Here is a 15,699-nt window from a genome sequence, read left to right on the forward strand (position 1 = left end):
AATATTAATATTTGATTTGCAAATTTAAATCAACAAAAAAAATCTACAATAGCCTTTCATTATATTATAAATGATAATACTTTTAATTGTGGTTTACATACTTTAGGTTTTTCTATTGTAATCAAACCTCTTGTGGTTGTAAAATAGATTACTACCAACATGTGTAGTATTTAATTTGCAATTCATTGAACAATATTTGAATGCCATTTATATAATACCATTAGCATGTGATATTCATGTAAAGTGTGGAAAAGTTGATGTAGAATGTTAAAATGAGACCAAAGTAGCATAGAAATCAAACATTTGGTATTGTGGAGTTGAAGATTTGATGGTCTAAGTGAATTTTAGGGTGCAAATTGGAAGAAGGATGAAAGAAATGGTTGGCAATGTGAATGAGGAAAAATGGATGAATTGTGAGAGAGAATTAAGAAGGATGATTTGAAAGAAGTGATTGTTGAAGGTGGAGGGAGTTTGGAGAGGGAGAGAAGGATGGAGAGTTTGTTGGGGGGGGGTATTGCCGTACAAGAGGTCGGTGGGGTTTGGCGAAGCGGTGAAAGGATCGGTGAGTGTGGGTGGGGAAGGGGAGGGGAGCGGTGAGTTTGGAGTAAATTGGTAGGAAGACGAGCGGGGATTCGACGTCCACGTGGGCTCCTACATTAGCGGGAGGTAGATAGCTGATACGGCTTTGTTAGCTCAGTTGGTTAGAGCGTCGTGCTAATAACGCGAAGGTCACAGGTTCGAAACCTGTACAGAGCAATGCTTCTGCTGTGTATGCTGTTTTGCCCGTCCTGGTTTGATGGGTGCCCCATCCAATGGGTGGGAGGAGCACCAACAAATCAAAATTCAGGAAATGAGCAGAATATTGGTCGTGCGTTTGCCGGGAGTCGAACCCGGGTCCATTGCTTGGAAGGCAATTATCCTAACCGTTGGACTACAAACGCCCACCGCGGTGATGGGTTGCCAGGTATCATCTGCCACCCAACTTATTTTTCTCACCGAAGCCCTCCTGCCCGGCCCCCCCACCCCCTACCCGGGGTCTCACCACCGCAACCTCACTTCGCCCTCGAACATCCACACCCACATGCACGCCCGCCCTCCCGACACCCCAACACCCCCCCTCCTGCACTGCACCCACATCCAACCCCATCGCAACCGCACCCCGCTGCAGCGGCGCAACCAACCCATCAGCTTGCTTCCCACTTTGTCCCTCCCGTCTGCGCTGCCCGGGGAAAGTTCCCCTCCACCACGCCCGGAAAGCGGCATGTCTCGGCCAACTACCTCTCGGTTCCTTCTCCGCTCCAGCCCTCTCGCATTCCGCCTCGCTCAGACCACGTGGTGCGGGTGTTTCCACTTCCGAATCCGGTAGGGTGCTGGATTTGTCGCGCACTCACTCGGCGTGGCGGCCGTTGCCCCATCGCTGGACGACTCTGCGACCCACCTCTGCGACCCATCCTGCGAATATTAGCTTGGGATTCGCGTCGTATGTCAGGTCCGAGCGTCCTAGCTGCCTCGACTAGTTCTGCGGCTCTTCCGGGATCAGTGCCGAGGTCCGCATCGCACCATGGACAACTCGATTCTGCCGTGCTCGGTTACACCGCGCTCATCTGGACTGGACCCCGTCATCAGACCAGCCTCATCCACGGCCAGCACTCTCTGCCTCGTCATGCCGCTGCCTGGGTTCGCGACTCTGATCAATGTCCTCGCGTGCATCTCCTGCGGGTCATGGCATCCTCGCGTCCGTCGCTGCAGTCGTTACCTCCGTGCCCTTGGAGGTAGTCGACGAACCACAGTCCCTCGCGACCGTCACCTCACCGTAACATGCCTCGTTCCAGGCCAAGTCTGTGTCACCCTGGCAGCCATCAAGCACGCTCTGTACCTGCTCCACATTGCACCAGGTATCATGCCCAAGACGCGTTGGCTTTCACGCGTTGGTACGTCGTGCCACTGATGCCTCACAAGGCAAAGCAGTACCGTGTCCAGTGCGGGTGATGTTTTAGCGCCGATCTTGGCCTCCCGCCTGCAGCGCCTACCTCACCGACATTTCCGACATTACCGACCTCGATTTGTGAGGGCACTCGGGCCCGTGAATTGGGGTCCCCGTCAGACATGGTCGTGAATGGTTCGAAACTGTTACCCTGATTCCGAAAGTGACGTAACTCGTCACTATTGCTGAGGATCTAACTCTTTGGGTCCGTGGTGAGGAAACATGCGCACAAAATGTCAGGTTTGTAGTGGAACTTTATCTAAAATACTTACCAACGTCATTTTTGTTCCTTCCAGGTTTGTAGTGGTACTTTATCTGAAATACTACCAACGTCATTTTTGTTCCTTCTCTTATTTAGAACCTTTTTTTTTTTCCCCCTTGGTATTATGTCCAAAGTTGGCACATCTTTTGTCAACACCCATGGTGTTTGTAAGTTTTTGTCCAAAAGAAGAGATTGTTTTAGAAGGCAAGCAAGACTACTGCCTCTATCAATTTTTGTTCACCTTAGTTTTAACAATACCAATTATAATATTAAATGATTTAAATTAAGATTCCACACACTCAATTATAAATTTTCTAGATACCTCAACTTCCACTATTGGTATCTTTTTGGCTCAAGTTCAACCTCAATATCTCAATCTTTGGCACAAACGCATGGCTTACATCAATATTTTAGTTATAAAAGAAATTTTTATTTGTAAATTTTTCTTTGATTTTCATCTAAGCATTGCAACATCAAACTACGCATTGTTTTATGTTTGCATATTTAGAAAGCATACTAAATCTATATATTGGCATGATGTTAAAAAATTCAAAACTCTAATCTAGGTAAATTTTTACATGATAATATCTTGAATAAATATGACGTTTTAGCTATTAAAGGATCATTGTATTTTATGCTTTTGAAAGACAATCCAACTTCTTACCATTTGCAAAACAAAAATTAGAAGAACTTGAACATTTTTGGTAGATTTTAAAAGTTCTAGAAAGTAAATTATTATTTTTTATAAATTGATTTTAGTTGATCAAGGAACTAAGTTTTGTAACTCTTCTTTTAAAAAACATCTTAATGAAGCCACAATCCATTATGAAATCAGCAATGTTTACAGTCCCCAACAAAATAATTATATCAAAAGAGACAACTGCATTATCTTTGAGGTTGTTAGATTAATGTTATAAGAAAAAATATTGCTATTATATCTTTTGGCCAAAACAATCAATATTGCAATTTACATTCTTAACCAAGTGATTAACTTTCAAACTAAAAATTAAGCTTCCTTTGAAATGTGATTTGGTTCTAAACCTTCTATATTTTAATACAAGATTTTTGATTCTCTTGCATACATATATATTAATAAACAAAAATATTCAAAGCTTGAGACTAAGAAATTTCTAACAATTTTTATTGGCTATTCTTTATCAAACAAAGCTTATTAATTTTGAAATTTGATTATGAACAAAATCATTGAAAATTCTCATGCAACATTTAATAAAACATTCAGATGTTTTAATTTTAAAAAATTTCCTATTTTTGATCTTCTATCTTCTTTATTTCTTTAAATTAATCCAACTCCTTTATCTGCAATTTTACTTGAAAGATACTCTAAAATTGCACCAAGTCTTTTTTTCAAAGCCAAACTAAATACTACTCTTTTTGAATCTTTGAAGAAAATTTGAATTCTAATTTTTTCTAAACTAGTAGGAGTTTTTGGAGCTATAGGAGCTCATTTCCTTCTTGATAGTATGTTAATATAAGGATGATATTTTTCTACCATGTCTTTTTTTTTAATACTTATAAAATTATTTTTGAAGTTATCATTATAAGAAATATATTTTATATATAAATAATACAAAGAATATATAAATTTTTAATTTAATATAAAAAATACTATTAATCTTTATTTGTACTAGATTTTTAGATTATCAAAAATCTTTAGAAAACAAAATATATTTGTTTTTATATTAATAGTTGACATATTTAATTAAGAAAAATTATCAAACCTATTCCTACATATTTTTGAAATATCAAGAATATCCCTCAAGTTTTAATAATATCATATCTATGCCTAATTTTTGGAATATTTACAAAAATGTCTTTTAAACTGATAATCTATGTATCTCCAAATTTGTTTTAGTGTTAATTAGGGCTCGGAGCAGCATTTTTTCACAATTTTTGGGCTCTATGCAAATCCCCCACTCTTGTTCCTACTCCCGCTATAGTTATTGCACTAGAATAGTTTCATACACTGCATCACATCACTATTTTTCCATTAAAAATCCTTATATATCAAAAATTCTCTTCTAAAATAATACTTCACCTTATAAGGTATGGATTCTAAGCACAATGCTACCAATGCCTTTTATGATCACGTTCTATATTATATATATATATATATATATATATATATATATATGTATATTTATTTATTTATTTTGATAGTTGTTAAGATATTATAAATAAATAAAAGTAGATTAATTTGATAATATCTTGTATGAAAGATTTTTAAAAGCTTAATAGACATGATTTTATCATTATACATGTGTATATATGATTGATAGATTAGAAACTTGGCTAAAAAATTAGCCACATGTTGCATATGTTGATAACTTGTCGTACAAGTTAATGATGTGGCATATATATAAAAAACTTAGTTTACAAGTTAAGATATGTATCTTACAAAATTGACATGTATTGAAGGTTGTATAGAATATTGTTATATAACTTCTAATTAGATAGTATATATGGAGGCAAGAGTAAATGCTTTTTCATTCTTGTCAATGCCTTTTTAGTCTTTAGTCTTGTTTTAAGATTTTTTAAACTTATTGTCTTTAGATATATCTATTCTAGATTAATATCATATCAACTTTGAATGATTTTTTAAGCCTTTTTGAGTGATACAAGAATGTATTGATCTTTTAGTTCTTTGAAATTTATGTCCTTAATAATTTGATAAGAATACAAATTTATTGTTCTTATCTTATTTTTAGAAGTGAATAGACTATTCCACTTCCTATTTCCCAGCTACTCATTCGACAGTTAATTCCTAACATTCAATGCTATTGTCATTCCCCGGCAGCGGCGCCAAAATGTAATTGTCGTTCTACTTATTCTACAAATTCCTTTCAGAATAAACATGTATAGGAGAATTTGATCACAAAGAAAGACTAAGTGCATGAACTTTACTAATTAGGGTCACACAATTAACTGTATTCCAAACCACTAAAACACCAAGAAACACTACAATGCTTCTTCCCAATAATAATACTCCTTCATCAACTAATAACAACAGTGTGCAACCCTGCATTCTTAAAAGACTACTCAAAACTCATAAATTTCATCCAACACCAAGAATAACAGACTTCACTCCAACCAATCTAGATTCACAAAATTTCTGTAATCACAGACTACCTTTGTCTAAAACAAACACAACTCTCAATAAACAACAATCATAAGCTTCCATCCATAATCAATCTTCCAATAACTTCTCATATAATTCAATCACATAATACTCCAATTATATAATCAATAACTCATAAATCAATCTCTGATTTATTCCACAGACTCATTTTTTAGTATTCAAAAAACTATCCATTATTCTTCAACAACAAAGAAAACAAAAAAAACAAAGAGGTAGCACCAAGCTTAATCCCGGCTCATGACTATCACAATCTGGCACTCAGACTAATTTCTACAACTCATATATAGTTACTTTTTATTCCTAGATTCTAATCGTAATCCTATAATTAACCACTTTTAATAACTAAGTTAACCATCTATCCTCCTAAACTGACTGTTCTATGGACTATTAGTCTATTTTACCAATATCTTACAAAAATGTACTAATATCTATTCTACAGCAAGTTAAGATATATATCTTACAAAATTGACATGTATTGAAGGTTGTATAGAATATTGTTATATAACTTCTAATTAGATAGTATATATGGAGGCAAGAGTGAATGTGTTTTCATTCTTGTCAATGCCTTTTTAGTCTTTAGTCTTGTTTTAAGATTTTTTAAACTTCTTGTCTTTAGAAATATCTATTCTAGATTAATATCATACCATCCTTGAGTGATTTTCTAAGCCTTTTTGAGTGATACAAGAATGTATTGATCTTTTAGTTCTTTGAAATTTATGTCCTTAACAATTTGATAAGAATATAAATTCATTGTTCTTATCTTATTTTTAGAAGTGAATACACTATTCCACTTCTATTGTTGTGTTTTGAAGGTTGTAGACTATCTATCTTCAATCTAATATTTTAATTTCTTAATAATGATTTTTTCTTTAAAGTAAGTGGACTATCTCTCTTTGTAAAAAAATTTATTTGGTATTAGAGGTTGCAGATTACCATCCTCTAATTTGAATTATAGATTTGTTTTAAATTATCTATGGAAGGACAAATTATAAATGTTACTCTTAGTAGAAGTGAGAATAAATTTGGAACCATAGCTGATTTTCAAGATAATATGTGGTAATATAATTATATATTATAAAATAAAAATATAGATGTTATTATAAAAGAGTCTAGCAAAAAGATGTAGTTAAAAAAATAAGGATTAAAGATAGAAAGATACTAAAAGTTTTAATTTTAATGCTACTTTTATATAAGAAAGACTTCTATTTACTTTGTAGAGCTGTAAATGAGCCAATTTAAAGTAAATAATATAAGAAATTAAAATAGATATGTCAAGAAAAGATTTAACAATAGGATAAAATATAACTTTCTTCAAATTATCAAAAATTGATCTTTGGTGAGGATTAGTTCTCAACATGGATCAAAATTAGACCTTAAGGCAAAAATCCATATCCATATGGCGACTTTGAGGTTCTTTAGTAGATTGAAGAGTGGAATATAAGAGATAACTTAAAGAGAGATTTTTAGACATTAATTTTATATTGATTGAATCAATATTGAATATTTGAGGGATTTTCAAAGTTAGTGATGTTCTTGGTTGGTTTAAATTTTGAGGATTTCTTGAGTTATGTGGTGTGTGTATGGATAAATTTTGACAATATATTAGTATGCTAGTTGTTAATTTATGTAAAATTTTTGAGGTCAATCAAACAATTAGATCAAAGTGTGCAAAGATTTTTGTGGATTTAGATCTCTAAAATTGGAATTTGAGGATCAATAAGTATTTCTAAGATCTTTAGTTATTTATCAATTGGATTGAAGTGAATTTTTTTATATGAATACTAAACTCAATTTTGAATGTTTAGGTAAAATTTGAAAGCAATTCAATAGTTTAAAAAAGAAGTATTAGTGCTGAAAATTCAATATTTTGGTTGGAGTAGGAAGCTATCCAACTCTTGATTGGATTTTCTTACATTTCTCTCAATTGGTTATAGCGATTGATTTTATCTTTCTTGTACTTGTTTCTATCTAAGATATTAAAAAGTGTGAAAATTTTGAATTGATATCAACGGTTCAATCATTAATTTTTGAGGTTCTAATTTACTATAGGATTTTGTTTAGGATTTGTCTAAGGTTTGGTTAGGACTTAGAATTTGGTCTACGATTTGGTTAGAATTAGGGTTTGCTTGGAATTTGGTTTAGAACTTGACTTAAAGTTGATTAGGATTTGTTTAGGATTTTATTAGAATTTTATATAAGATTTGATTAAGATTTGATTAAGATTTTTATTTAGATTACATTAAAATTTTATTTTTAGTATTTTTTGAAGAATTTTATTATTTCTTTAAATATTTCTATTTGTAATATTTTTTAAGATTATTTTTATTTCTTTAAAATTTTATTTTTATATTTTTTTATAATTTCTTATTATTTTACTTTGAGATTAATTTGGAAATTCTTTGTTTTTTGTTTTATAACTTTTTTTAAATTTATTTTAGATTGATCAAAGTTTAATGAGGATTATTAAGATCTATTTAAGGTTATTTAAGATTCTATTAGATTTTATAGGATTATTCTTATATTTCTACTTATCTTCCATAATTAGGCACCTGATGCATTCTCGAGCAAGCACACACATAATACAACAACAAGTTTGTCAATACTCTTAGGGTGGAAATCTCACATATCTCTAACATCAACTATAGAGGTAGTATTCCAATGTCTATAGAAGAAGTCATCAATGAATTTTAAAGTCTATACTAAGAAGTTGTTCAATTGAAAGAACCAAGTAGATTAAGTTTATAACTAAATCTAAGAAGTTTTGCTATTACAAGTATAAAGAAAGTAATAATAATTATGCCAAGGAAGTTTGATGGAACAAGATCAAAGTTTCAAGGATTTCTATAATAAATAAAGCTTTATCTAAGGTTGTATCTTTCTCAATATCCTAATGGATTTGTAGGTATATTTTTCTTTAGGTGTGCTCTTTTTTATTTGGTAGCTTTAATAGAAAAGGATTTATAACTATTCTATGATTTAAATTTATTCTTAAAAGTCTTCATGGCTACATATAGAGAAAGTGATCAAAAAAAGGTAATAAAGATCAAATTTGTAGCTTTACAATAACAATCACATTTAGCCACCATATATGTTGTTGAATTCTAAAACCTCACTTACAACATAGATTGGAATGACAAAGCTCTTATCAATCAATTTTGGTATGGATTAAAAGATAACGTCAAAGATTTATTATTGACAATGTCAAGAATAGATTCATTAAAGTAGTTTATTTCTAAAGATATTATATGTAACAATTGACTCTTTGAAAGACTTCAAGAATAAAGATTTGGTTGGGGAGGTACAAATCAAGTAATGGCAACAGCTTCTAAGTTTAGAGAAGCTTATTGATCAAGATTGAAACTTATACAAATTAATACAATATGTTTTAAATATCTTATTGAATAAAAAAAATTCAATGTTGTCAATAAGAATTATACTTATATAGTAGAGAACCTAAGCACACTACTTAGCATTGTTCAAAAAAGAAATGTAACCACAAAATGAGGAGCATGATTGCCAAAGAAGAAAATATGTTGAAAAACAAGTTTTTCCACCTACAATAGAAATTATGCAGCTAAAATCTTATGCAACATCTAATAAAGATTCTATCTTTTCTTCAAATCCTTTACCTTATTTTATAATAGAAATTTATTTAGAACCACAATATTAAGTCTTAGTCTTGTTAGATTCAAGAACCTCAGCTTGTTTTATAGACAAATAATTTGTTAAAAAATAAGAAATATTCTTAGTTAAAACAACCAAACTTATGCATTTAGAAATAATTGATGGTTTTTTGTTATCTTTCAAAGTTATCACTAATAAAAATATTCTTTTAAATATAGCAATTAGTGATTATAATAGCTTAATAATATGTAATGTGATTAAATCTACTTCTAATTTAGTCAATTTATGATTATTGTGGCTAAAATAATATAACTTCCAAATAAACTAAACTTCTTGTAACTTTAATTTTTCTTATAGCTTATCTTAGAATTATATTAGTTAAGAAAAAATCTATAAGTCCAATATGTCTAAATCCTTATTGTTAGGTACAAGAGCTTTTATACATGCTATAAAAGAAAGATCAACTTTTGTTATATATACTACACCTATTATTGATAGAATAAAGATTTCAAGTGACATTTCAAGTAAATATTAAGATTATTAAAATATTTTTGAGAAAAAAATATAAATATTCTTTTAAAGCATTGACCTTATGATTGTTCCATCAATTTTCAAGAAAGAGCTCAATTACTATTTTGACCAATCTATTTCCTATTATAAAAAAAGTTAGCTATATTCAAGGAATATATTGGCAAGAAATTAGCTAAAAACTTCATTTGCCATTCTAAATCTCTAGTAAGAGCTCCTATCTTATTTGTAAAGAAAAAAGGTGGATCTTTAGGAATGTATGTAGACTGTTGAAGATTCAATAAGAACACTATCAAGAATAGGTATCTTCTACTTTTATTTTCAAGACTTTTTAATCAATTCAATCAAGCAAAGATCTATACTAAAATATATCTATGAGAAGCATATAACTTGGTATGCATTAAAGAAAGAGACAAATAGAAAAGTATGTTTTAAACCAAGTATAGGCATTTTGAATATAATGTCATCCGTTTTGGACTCAAAAATGCACCAAATGCTTTTTAACATTTAATGAATGATGTCTTTTGTGAATTTCTTGATGACTTTATTCAAATTATCATGGATTAAAAGATTCCAAAAATAATCAAAGATGAGCAATATTTTTGGAGTTTTTCATTTATTATCAGATCTTCATCAAGAATTTTTTTTTAAGTTATAATTAATTAAGTTAATACTAGTATTATTGCTCATTGGCGTAATGAGCAAAAATATTTAAATGAAGATCTAATAATAATTGGCAAATTTCAAAAATAATTTTTTTATTGAAGTTTTTTCATATATATCTTTTCTCAAGTTTTTCTTTATATGTCATCTTCACATGTCAAATTATTAGAGCATCTTCAAGTAATGAAATCAGCATTAATTATTAATTCAATCTTTCTCAAGCAAGTACAATTAAGTATGTCCTATGATTTTCTTATTCATGATATTAAGAATGATTCTTCTAAGTCTAAAGATACTCTTAAGTTTAAATTCAATAATAATTCATTTTATTTTGAAGAATAATTATATACTATAGAAGGCAAAGTACAATTATGTATTCTTCAAGCTTGTCACAACTTTTCAGCAATTGGGTATTTTAGATACAACAAAACTTTGGACCTAATATTTAGAGATTTTTAGTGGCCTCAAGTATGGAAGGCAATCAAAGATTTTATGCAATCATGTAATATTTGTTTAAGATTAAAAATTCCTTGTCATTAACCTTATAGACTTCTTCAACCATTACTTATTCTAAAGTAATTATGGATTTCTGTTTCTATAAATTTTATCACAAATCTTTTAATTTCAAGTTCTTTTGACTTTATATTTGTGATAATAGATTGATTCATCAAGATGGAATATTTTGTAACATATAAAAAATCTATTACATGTGAAAAAATAACTAAGTTTTTCTTTCATAACATCTATTGCTATCATGAATTATTCAAAGATATTATATTAGATGTAGAGACATAATTTATATTAATATTTTTTTTTAAAAAATTGAGATTTTGAAGATAGATGTAAAACTATCTTTGGCTTTCTATCCTCAAAGTGATGGCCAAACAAAACAAATGAATTAAGTTTTGTAGTATTTGAGATACACCGTCAACTACTAACAAAATAATTAAACCATTCTTTTACTATTAGCAAATTTTACTAATAATAACATAATAAATTCTTCTATTCAATAAATACTTTTTTTTTGTCAATTATGGTTATCATCCATGATTTAATACTTTAAAATTTTTAAAAGTTTATAAACTTGTGGCAAAAGTTTTAGTAAATTATTTGTTAGAATTATATGCAATAATAAAGGCACAACTAAAAGAAGCTCAAGAATAACAAAAGATCAATGAGATGCTTATTTCAAGAAATAACCTTAATTCCATATTAGCGACAAGGAATGGTTACTTTGTTATAACATCAAGTCTATTTGTCCTTGTAACAAGTTGGATTACTATAGACTTGAACCATTACCTATATGTAAATAGATTAATTTAGTTGCTTATCAATTTTACCTATTAGAATTTATAAAGATCCATCATATATTCTATGTGTCTCTTCTTGAGCCATATAAAATAAAAAATATAACAAAAAGTCCTCAAATGCCACTTTCTCCTATAGAAATAGACAATAATCAAGAATGTAAGGTTGAAGAAGTCTTAGACTCAAGGCACTACCAAAATAGATTAGAATATCTTGTTCATTGGTACAAATATAATATTAATGAATGCACATGAGAGCCAACCAAGAAGCTTGCAAATATAGCAAAAAAAGATGATAATTTTAAAAGACAACATCTATCAAAACTAAGATGAAGGATAGCAAATCTTTGCTATAAAAGAACTGTAATTTAGAAAAGATTGAATTTAAGCTTCTATCCTTATTTGTAGTTTCTATATATTAATAATACTAAAAAAATAAAAAACTATTAGTTGATAAATTCAATTTAGGAGCCATTGTTGCCAACATATCAGATAGCACATTATAATTATCATAGCCTTTAAGATGATGTAATCAAGATGAAGACCTTCAAAACTAACATACTCTCTTTTGAATAGATGGCAAGATACAATATGTTTGATATCACGACCTTAAAAGAGACTCCTAATGTTTGGTGATTTTATTAAAGATAAGAATCACTTCTAATAGTAATACAAATATTTTATTTGAAAGAAATTATAAAAGCTTTAATAATAATTAAATAATAAGGTGGTCTTCCTACCTTAGAATTAAACATTATCAATGATTGCGAGGACCTATCAACTACTTTCAAAGGAAACAAAGTTCAAAATATGAGGCAAATACAATTTGTCACATCTTAGACTTCATCAACTAGGGATTACTGCTCCTTGTGGAACTTGTTCCTAAAAAAGAGGATAATATCAGATACATATATATTTATTATGATAATTATCTAAATATTATAAATAAATAAAAATAGTTTAATTTGATAATATCTTCTAGGAAAGCTTTCTAGAAGCTTTATAGATGCAATTTCATCTTTATACATGTTTATAGGTGATTGATAGATTAGAAACTTAGATAACAAATTAGCCACAAGTTATACATATTAATAGCTTGTCATACAAGCTAACAATATGGTACATATATAGAAAACTTGTATTGTAAGATAAAATATGTATCTAGCAAAATGGACATATATTGGAAGTCCTATAAAACATTGTCATATAGCTTTTAGTTAGATAGTATATAGAGAAGCAAGAGTGAAGTCTTCTTCATTTTTGCCAATGTCTTTCTAGTCTTTAGTCTTATTTTAAGATTTTGTAGTCTTTTTGTCTTTGATAATAGCCATTCTAGTTTAATATCATACCAACTTTTAGTAATTTTTTAATTCTTTTTCAGTGATACAAGAGTGTATTGATCTTTTAATTCTTTAAGATCTATATCATTGATATTCTATGATAACAATTTATTTGGATGGCCATCCAGATCTCTTCAATGGTATACAACATGATTCAAGACATGGAGTAATAACTTAAATCTCTTTGATAGAGCAACATTGAGATTCTTTTGTATAATCTATACTTACAAAAATCCTATGCAATGTGCACTAGCTATTGAAACCAATCTCTTTGTTTATTACAAAATTGACTACACGTTATTGAGTTGTAATATGACTATATGGTGAAAGATAATAATATGGATCTTATTATAGAAGAGCCGAATTAAAAGATAAAGTAAACAAATATAGATAAAAGATAAGAAGGTAATAAAACTTTTAGTAGTAATATTGTTTTTTTAGAAAAGTGACTTCTACCTATTTTTTAAGGCCATAAATAAGGCAAAATAAGGTTGATTAGAAAAATAATAGATATAAACATATATAGGAAGAAGTCAAGAGTTGGTTTTAATAGAATTTATCTCAAAAGGGACAAAAATTAATACCAAAAGAAGACCAGTTACCTTCGAGGCAGTGCAAAAAAGTCCCTCTCCAGGCCCCAGTTCAAACTAAAACAAACCGGAGATAGATAGGTTATTACTCCAAGAGGCATTGTTGTTGAATTGAATATTGCTTACACACGGGAGGAGAATGACAATTGCACATCGAAGTTGGATTGGATCACAACCTCTTTTATGTAAGGCATAATTAATAAGCTATGATGGAGGACCTATGTCAATTGTATATGTAATATGAGTACTACTGCCATATCTTATTATAGTAATTTTATATAACTCAACTTTTCCTTAGAATAGATACAATGGTATATGATTCCATACCATTGTTGTGTAGATGGTTTTTTGTAGAGGTTTTGTACTTCAACATTAGAAGTAGTTTGTTTTTTTTAGTTTTTATATATTGAAGGCATGTTTGATAAAGGTTGTTGATATTATTGGAAGAAGCAAGGATGTATTGAGTGCATGTGAAGATATGAGATGGAAAATAGATTGTTACATCTATTTACATTTCAATATAGATATCAAAACAAAATACAAGAATTGCAAGGCTTCAATTTATACAAAACCAAAGATTCACAAAATGCCTGCTAAATACTAATAATGTTGCATTAATGGAATGAATGAGACAACAAACATCATTGACTTAAAATAGTTAGATATAATTGAGTACATAATTGATGAAATGTTAGTATATAGAACTAAGTATATAAAGAATAATTTAAAAATGATTGAATAAGTATGATCTATCAATGTTTTTATTTTTTTATAAATCTTAAGGTTACAAATCACTAGAATGTAAACGATATGAAAAGAATACTATTTGGTATTAAGGCCACCTTCTGTAGCCTTTATTCAATTACAAAGTCAACTATTGTAGAGCAAAGAGCTCAAAAATGGTTTTGGAAGCTAAACCCACTCTCATGATAGTTCTTCATAGTGGCAACCATGGTGTCATGTTGTAGTTTGGCTACCATGTGAAAATATTGTGTTTATATGTTTAATATATAATTTACCAAATAATATGGTAAGAACTATGTTATTAGATTTTAATTAGTTATAGAATATAGTTAGATTACTACTTTGAAAGGAGGTTGTTTAAAAGAATTACTATTAGAATTTATATTTTTTTTTTTTTATAGTAGCTTTTAAGATTGATTTTAGTTGATAGTAACTTTTACATATTTAAAGTCACCTTTGTTAAATATTGGTGACCCTTGAAGTTTTATTTTGTTTCTTTTATTTGATATTTAGGACATATATTATTTGAATCTTATTAGAAAAAGAAATTGGAGAGGGATCTTGATAATAAAAAAAAAAAAAAATTAGAGCATCCATATGGATGAATAGAGATGGATGATAAAAATCTCCATTCCTATTGGCCAAAAATCATGCCGAATAGGCTTCAAGTAGGCTCCCAAAGTCTTATTAGGGATTAGGGTTACTCTTTTGAAGCCATATGAATTTTGGAGGCTAAGATCATCAAGTTTAGGTTTTTAGCTATGGTTTTGGTATAAATTTTGTATAATTTGGAGTTTATATAAAAGAAATATTGGCGCTCAATTTTAAGGTGATGATTTTGTATCTACTATCATTCTTTTGAACATAATGCACGTGTACAAAAAGCAATAAGGAATTGGCTACTGGAATTGAAGAGAGCACTTTCTTGGCTACACTTTTTGCATATTGCTTGATAAATTCTAAGTAGGGATGAAGAAGATATTGGAAGTTGCAATTAGTGCTTCAAATCTAAGGGTAGTAAGTGACCGAATTCACTAGTGGTTGTGTTTTGAGCTGTATCTTGAGCAATTTGACAAGATTCTGGTTCAAAATTTCCAAAAATATGTATAATCATGTTTTTAAACTTTATGCATAAATTTTGTGGTATTTGAATTTTGGATTTTTAAGATATAAAGAAAATAGTACTTAGGTACTTATAGATTAGGATTTAGAGCACTTGCTAGGATTTCTAAGATACCAAAAGATCGATGTCAAGGACATGAATCTCAAAAAAAGAGAATCCTCAATACACTCTTCTATCACTGAAGAGAGCTAAAAAGTCACTCAAAAGGTGATGTAATATTAACTAGAATGGCTATTGCCAAAAATAAGAAGACTAAAAAGTCTTGAAACAAGACTAAGATTAGAAAGGCATTCACAAGAGTGAAGAAGGCTTCACTCTTACCTCCATATGTACTATCTAACTAAGAGCTACATGGCGATGTCTTATAGAACCTCCAA

At 29.9% G+C, this 15,699-nt stretch overlaps 1 non-coding gene across 1 annotated transcript; it reads left to right on the forward strand.

Annotated features, from left to right (window-relative positions):
• The first annotated feature begins 682 nt into the window (after window positions 1-682).
• TRNAI-AAU (transfer RNA isoleucine (anticodon AAU)) lies at window positions 683-756 on the forward strand. Its single transcript has one exon. It is a non-coding gene; the product is annotated as a tRNA-Ile (tRNA).
• Window positions 757-15,699: the final 14,943 nt, after the last annotated feature.

This window comes from Physcomitrium patens, chromosome 26, assembly GCF_059467195.1.
Source record: "Physcomitrium patens ecotype Gransden chromosome 26, ASM5946719v1, whole genome shotgun sequence".
NCBI classification, from domain to species: domain Eukaryota; kingdom Viridiplantae; phylum Streptophyta; class Bryopsida; order Funariales; family Funariaceae; genus Physcomitrium; species Physcomitrium patens.